Below are 8,377 nucleotides of genomic sequence, written 5' to 3'. Positions count from 1 at the left end.
ATACCATTTGTTACCAATTATTACTGCCATGGTGTATCTTTAATGCAGACTTAATACAGCCCGGTATTCTTTATAAATATTATTTTGGTAGAGGTACCATATATGAATACGGTTTGGTAGGTATTCATACCTGATTTAGTACCTGATTTCTAGGAGTGTACTTAATTTGTAATCTTACAATGAAAATTTCAAAAAAAATTCGAAATTCAATCCTCATTTCGCCCCTTCTCGAATTTATTTCCGAGTGGAGTGTACTCCTCAAATTGTCACCTAACCCAACTTACTCCCGCCCCTTGAAACGTCTCCTCCACATCCAATCTATCAGTAACGCGCTACCAATAAAATTTGAACAAGGATCATTCAAAAACATAAAGAAATATTCACCAACACATTTTCTCCATATTTTTACCATTCTCAATATTTGGTTGCATTGTGTGTGTGCCGGAAATTGGATAATTTTACAAAGAAAAGGATCCAAAATGTCCGACTACGTTTTCCAAATGTGTTACTTTACCATATTTCTGTTCACATGTGTCATGCAGCAATGCGCGATACGCTGCGCATCAGAGTTCAACTTCGTTCTTAATTATATGCTGAAATTAGAGGACACCATCATCAAAACATACGGTGGGTTATTTTGAAATTTAGTAAGAAATAGTGTTCCAACTGTGATAATTACAGTTCTGTTATTTTTGTGGATATGACAACTTGTGAATTTAAAGATAATTGTATTTTCAGGTAATGATATTCTTACAATTATTTCTGTGATATATTGTAATTCTAATAGTCACCATCTAGCGGAGTATATGTTAACTATATAATATTGCTGGATGGCTAATATTAAATAAGATCACAAATAACCACAAAAATAACACACTGCAAAAAATCTTGCGTCGTTACGCTAAATTACGGTGTAAATTTTGTTGTGTTAAATTGCCAATTTAACACAACGACCCCCTTCTGTGTAAATTTTTGACTATTTTCGTGTATGTTTATCAACTTCTGCTAAAAAAATAATCACAGTGAGGTGATAATGATCGACACCTCCGTACGGAAGTCGGTTACGAACCCTGTAGTGTGTTGAATTGACACCAGATTACTTGCAGTGCATAATATCACAATTTGTCACACGAAATCACAAAAATAAAATGTTAATCATGTAAATTTACGATCCCTGATAAAAATTGTGAAAAAACGTATTGATATCTAAATTTCAAAAAATTATATTTATAGGTGCCCAAAATTACATAAACCTTGCTTATTATGCGTCCCTACTTGTCGCAGCTTCGTCCCTTATTCTCGTACCGACTTCGAATTCCGCAGCACCGTTCATGTTCCCATGCCTCCGCCCATTTCCGGGAAGTGTGCTACTTCCCGCCTGCTCATTTATGGGTCAGTGGGAGTGGCAAATAAATATGGACCGTATCCCTGTGAGGATCACCCTTTCCATCCTGCTCCTTGTAGCGATGTACACCGCGACATCTACCATTGGTCTCCTCGTAACTGCCGCTATGCACGTGGCCATCCTGGTCCAACTTTGGATTAAGGAGGCGATCCTTCCGTTTCTAAAAGACGGAAAGTTTCAAATTGTTTCCAACAATGTGCGCCACGTTCAAATTCTGATGGCAATTTTGAATCATACTTGGAGAATGCCGGCAATGGGAGTAAACGTGTTGCTTTGGATTATCTCGGAAATTATTTCTCTCTACGTGGTAATCAGGTAAGTAATTGTGTGGACTAATAGTAAAGAAGTAAAGAAGTTGCAGCCCAGCTTGTGAATTATGAAGGGAAAAAATTTCAGCCATTTCTGGCAGTCTTCACAAAATCACATCCAAGCGAAATTACACATTTATCACGTACTGTGTAATTCTGTAAGTTTATTGTGTGTTCAGATTGTCACTATGAAAATCACAATAAATCACAAATTGTGATAAGAGAAAAAAGCAGGTAAAATCGTAGAAATAAATTAGTGACATTCGCTACACTTGTGGCTGGCCAGTTCTTCAAAATTCAAAATCTTTTAGAAATTACGGGTCAATAGTTTCCCGAAGAGTATTAAGAATTAAGAAGAGAATTAAGGAACTCCGAAATTTATAAGCTGAACAGAAATTGTTTATATTATTAATCCACTGATAAAAGAACAGGATTAATTTGATTAAACCTAATTAATAATTGCAGATATTCATCATTTCCAAAAGGGTTGGCTTTAGGCTTTGCTTTAACAGCGTTTGACGGACTGCTGGTATTCAACATGGCATTTCCAATATTTGCCATACCACATAAAGAATCGATTTCATACCTACTGGAAACAAAGAAGAAACTAACGATATTTAAAGAACATTCGCATGCTTTGAAAATTGAGAAAAAATTCATTCTATCAGTTCCAACGTTAAAGATATACAGTGTGGGAAATAACTATTTTGATGCTGGGTTCCCACTGACCGTATGGGAAATCTGTATTAATCATTTAGTAAATCTAATTTTATTGTAAAGAAGCACAACAATTTATTATCCTTAGTCACTAACCCGACGAAAACCTGAAAACGCATTGTCCCAAAAGTTTTTGCGGTAACTGACGGGGTGTGTTGCATGTATCGCCAAATGGCTCATGGTCGAAGGTGGTACCGTAAATGCGAAGTGCAGCAGGAACAAATCCTTTTATTTCACATCCAATATTTTACACTCAGGTATGAAAGGTTTTCTTCGTGTATTTCGTAGTCTCCTAAACCATTTTGATCATTATTTAAAGCACTATCATGTCCAATTTGAACCAATTAGCAAAAAGGTTTTCGACAAGCATGACAAGTCACGTGGATAATACCTAGAAGAAATTTGAGTACTTCACATTCAAATGTCAATGATGCTATATTTGCTTTCTATGTTATTTGATTTCTGGTACAATGTTATTAAATATATGTTTGGCAACTATGCATATATAGTTTGCAATCTACATAAACAGATAATTAATTCTACAATTGTGTTTGAATACGATTCAAAACTTTCACAAACTCGGAATGAATACGGTAATCAGTGGGTTACACACATTTTACAAGGAATATATTATGGCTACAACGCGGAAATCAACACCAAATTATTAGCAGTGTATAAAGGAAATAAAGAGTATTGCGGGGCATTTCTTACCTTATAATTTAATACATATTTGCCTATGAATCGTGAAATGCAATTTATGTCAATTTCCTTGCTTTATATGTAACGTGTGACGAGGCAATCTAATACGTAGTTCAAGTCAAATATTAGATACATACACTGAGCACCCTTGATATTTATTATACCATCTATTAATAAGTCAAAAAAATCTAATCTAATCTAATCTAATCTAAATCTAGTATAATCTAATTTTTAGTATTAAAAAGTCAAATTTTGCTCAAGGTTGAGTAAAACTTGATTCACACAACTTTGCTGTGTAAACGTTAAGTACCAGGAGTTTAAATTTTGTCCAAAATTTAATCAACTCCATTTTACTCAACCGGTTGTGCACAACTTTTCTGAGAGTGTATGCTGGTGAACGCACAAATAGCTCCACATATGACAAAAATCACATAAAATTTTGGTAATCCTATAGCTGCTGCTTCACTGGTAAAAGCTGTATCTTCACTAGAAATTAATTTACTGGGCAAGTTATCAATTTTTATGTTAGATTCTGCCATTTCTCAATTAATGTCATGGAACAATTTGCCCCTCGTTCGTAACTGGATTCATCTATTTTCAAAGCGTCTCTATCAAGCGGGTAAATCCCGTTTTGCACAATCCGCTAGAAAATTCCCTGAAACTGTCTGAATTGAACTGAAACATGAAACATGAAATGAAACTGAAGTGTATGTATTAAGGATTTTGTTTTTTTTAATTTTATGAACTATGCACTACTCATGATCTTTGTTTCGGAGTGAATAGTGTAGAAATCTTAAATTTTCCTTGATTTTATTGTTTGAAAGTAAACGTTACTTTATCGTAAGTTATTCAATAGTATCGTATCGGGTTTCGTACTCAAATGACACTTTTTCAGAATCCCGGTAGTTTCAATTACTGGATTATACTAGTTTATGCTAATTTGCATCAGTTTTTACAAGTTTATGAAAGTCAGTTGACGAACTCAATAAATGTATCATTCCAATTTGAATAAAATATTTGCAATATATAAGTAAATGCATACACATTGAGGCGCAATTTATTTGTCCAGGGCTGTAGTACAGACATATTTACGAGTCATCTACACGAATACATGGCTGATCTTGGTACTAAATACGTCGTTTGCAAATATTTATCATATTATATTTATTAGGGTTAGAATAACATATTTATCTATCTGCATAAGGAATGCATGGCTACCTCTGCGTATTTATTAATGCACTGCAAAAAATCTGGTGTAAATTTTACACCGCGCGTGCTGCATATGTGACAACACCGGCATGGTGTTATTATTGGTCACCGCGTGGTGATAAAACTGTCACCAGACGGTGACAGTTTTTCACCATGCGGTCGCAATTTTACACTAGACGGTGATAATTTATAACTGAACGGTGTAGCCTCATATTAACACCGCTGTTTTGGTATTATTTTTTGCATTGTGGTCAGATTACTCATGAGTAATATCGGCTGGTCTCCTGTTCTTCGGGTGCAAGTATGTAACCACTTGCAAGAAACCATTGCAAGAACGTGTTTGTTTAAATTTTTTCTCACCTGCGCAAATCTGCAAGAAACTTCACCCCCGGGTATACACATTTATGTAGTAAATAGGGCGCGTTTATAGGTGGAGTTTTGCTTCCTGCGTTTCTTGCAGCTCCAGTGTCTTGCGTTTCTTGCTTTGCAGTGCAAGAAATGCATTTAAACCGGAAAGAAACGACACACTGCCGATAACGCCTTTATCATAATTATTGGCCTTCAAAGCACCTACTAATATGAGCCATCGAGTTATTTCGAAAGCAAACAATCAAAGTAATCATGTCGTAACCAAATTTCTCTCAGGTAAGGAGAATTTCGGGAAAAGGAAGCGCTCAAGCTGATCACTCGTGCCCAAGAGCCTGGGTTGGAGGAGGATATTGAGGTGTAAAGCAATTCACAAGCCTCTGCAGCCGAAATTTCCACTAGATCAGAGGTTACCTGTGTCGTCCTAACCATTAGAAACGTTTTCAACGGTTATCCATAAATTGAACGGTTAGGTTAAGAAAACCAAGCTCAAACAAGTTTTGACTTGTATGTATAGGGCCGGCATGAATCTTCTGTAAAAATATCATTGTTCATGAAAAATGAGACTTGCCGAGTTAAAATTGAGATTTTACCAATTTGTAGCCACAGCGGAAGACTCTTTTCTTTTGAATGAAATTGTTTTTTTTTGCAAATAAGAAAAATAAAGGAATAACTCGGATAATGAAAATTGTGTAGATATTGCTGGGACTATTTTATTCGAAATACTTGTGTAGTTGTTCGTAAATATTTTCCAAAACAAGGGTTAAACATATGCAGCACTCAGGTGCACACTAAGGTTATCATATTTTTCATTATGGCACATACCCTGTACCCACCTTCCACTATAAAGACTACACTGGCGGTCAAAATTGTACACCCACAGAGCACGAAAAGCGTTGAAATTGCCCCATCTAATCTGACAGGTTTAGCCAATTGATCCCTATCAATTTTCTTGACTGGTTTCCGTTTGAAAAATTTCTGTCTAATTTCTTCCTCTTTCAATCTTTTTTGAATTCCAGATTGTATCAGAATTTTCACATATTTGGGCACCTTTGACCAACCTGCTTCTTTAAACATCCACCCGAACGGGACCTCCTCCAGGGTATGTTTCCCCTTGTAAAACTTTTTTACGGTGTAGTGTCTCCCAAGGAACTGCAATTCTGCTTCAATACCTCCCGATTTGGCGATGAAGACAGACTTCCTACAATCCACTAATTCATCTTCAACAATATCGCGTAACTCGAGATGGGTCTTATTTGCGTGTATGGATTGAAACCCTCTCGGATAGTGCGTGTGTCTCGGATCGATCAAACTAATGAGTAGAGTGGTGTATTTGGAGGCAATGTTTGATCTCGACGCTTCTTTTAATGCGTCACTTAGAATGTTTAGAAATTGAGGGATTTGGTCATAAATTGTCCTAATTTCATATGGTAACGAAATCAGGTGAAAACAATTGTTTGAAACGAAAGGATTGCTCCGTTTGATGGAGGTAAGCCAAGGATTTAGTAAGGAATGTGGACCCAAGTTATTCATGTGGATGTTATAAACCAAATGCCAGGCGGCGATTTCAAACCCACCTCGGTTTGGAGTTCCCGCTTCAGGAGTTAGCTTCGACGACTTAAAAACCCTTTTATCGTAGTACCTCATGGTCTTGACGAATTTTGGGAAGTCGCGTTTATCCATTCTGAAACAAACTAGGTGGTCAAATAACCAAGGTTGTTCTGCCCGATGCGGCGAGTTAAGTTCCGAGATCATCATTCCACTATAGCAATTTGTTAAAAAGACCGACATTAAGCACCACGAACCCAGAATGAGGCGAATGAACCATTTTCGTTCTATTTTAACAGGTAGGGGACCACACTCTTCGCAGATGGTGGCAAGTATGAAGAGCCACGGGGCGAAGGAGATGGTTCTAAATCCTGCAAAATATTTGTAGACAGAAGTAATCAAGATTATTGTCATGACTGAGATGGCTAACCCGAACCATAGCCAGGGCTCGAAAGGTGTCACGTAAAATCTGAAAGTCATATACTCCTCTCGATAGCAGCTTAAATATTGGTATCCGGTTAACTCCGTAAACACACGTTTGACGTTGTCACAGAATACAGTAGATTTCATCACGCCGAATGAAAGACTTGTATAGAAATTGTGGCAATTACTTTTGAACTCCACTGTTTCGTTGGATGCTGAAAACAGAATTTGCAAAACAAAATCCACCATCATCAAATTGTAGCCTTGTAGCGATGTAGCCTTCATACAATTAAATATTTTCTTTGGTTTCCCTAAATCCTTTTGTTTGCTATATCTAACACATATTTCAAATTTCTCCCTTTCATTTGAAAGGATTAGAACGCTTATTTTATAATTTCCATTCCCGCTTAAGTACACTTGACCGAGTTTGTCTTTGCGTTCATGGTTGACAACATAAACCGCAACACCGTATCCTTCGACGTAATTAATTCTTCCGTTCTCAATAAACATCCTGTGCCTCTTTATTCCCACATCGGCATAATCGCCTAATTGCAACCATGAGTTTACCAAGTTGGTGCCAAGAAAATGATTTGAGAGGAAAATGATGAGTCGACAGTTTGTTGCAGTACGAGATTGAAATATGTTTATAGGATACTTTGAATCCCAAAAAAACTTCGGTGCATGAACGATTTTCACGGGCAGGATAACATTAAACCAATCAACATTGTTGATAATGTCTTTGTGTAAAATTTGGACGTCGCAAGTTTCCAAGTTTTTCAAGAGAATGTTAAATATTGGAAGAATTGACTTACTTTTTGTACCTTGAAAAAAGTGAAGGAATGAGAGCTGAAGGAAATAGATAAGTTGAGATGGCGTCATTTTAACTTTTTTGCTGCGGCAAGTAAATTAACGCTTTTACAATCTACACTGCAAATAGCCAAGTGTTGTCACGTGGGTGTCAATTTCTTCGTGTTAATTTGGTGTAAATTTTTCAACGGTCTGATGTATATTTGTCACCGCGTGATATAAATTTGTGACTATGGCGGTCGCAATACGGCAGGGGAGTCATATATATGCACCCGCACGGTGTTGAATTAACACCGAATTATCTGCAGTGTAGTAATTAGCCTCCTGTTGATGCCGTTCATAAATAATTTACTAGCAAGTTACAGTTGACAGAACATCGATTAGACACTTCTTGCAATTCTGGTTTGCTGACGACCCGGAAAGATTATAGCGTCGCTAAAAGAAATCACCTTAAAGAAACGTCAAGGAGACCCATGCTCAGGTTGTCATACAGTGTCGGACAGATGTCTACGTCCACATAGTCGCGTCAATTTCATTTTCAAATTGTCACTGAACTACTGAACCAATTTTCATCATTGATATATCAAATTCTCACAAATTTAACGTAATTTCATAGCACATTATTAGTTTTCCGCTAAAAAATTTATTTTAGGCCAGAGATGTATTTTAATTCAAAATGAAAACAATTTTATGGACAAAAGTCAACGTCCAGTCAGAGAAAACATACAAAAAAAAACTGTAATTTATAAGGAATGTTATAACAATTAATTTTTAATATTTGGTTGGGCCTCCGTTCGCTTTAAGGACGGCTTCAAGGCGTCGAGTCATTGAGTTTACCAAATTCTTGGTCACATCTTCAGAAATGGTTTCCCAAACTTCACGAATTCTGGATTTA

This window comes from Folsomia candida, unplaced genomic scaffold (assembly GCF_002217175.1).
Source record: "Folsomia candida strain VU population unplaced genomic scaffold, ASM221717v1 Fcan01_Sc005, whole genome shotgun sequence".
Lineage (NCBI taxonomy): Eukaryota > Metazoa > Arthropoda > Collembola > Entomobryomorpha > Isotomidae > Folsomia > Folsomia candida.
This window is presented reverse-complemented; position numbering follows the sequence as displayed.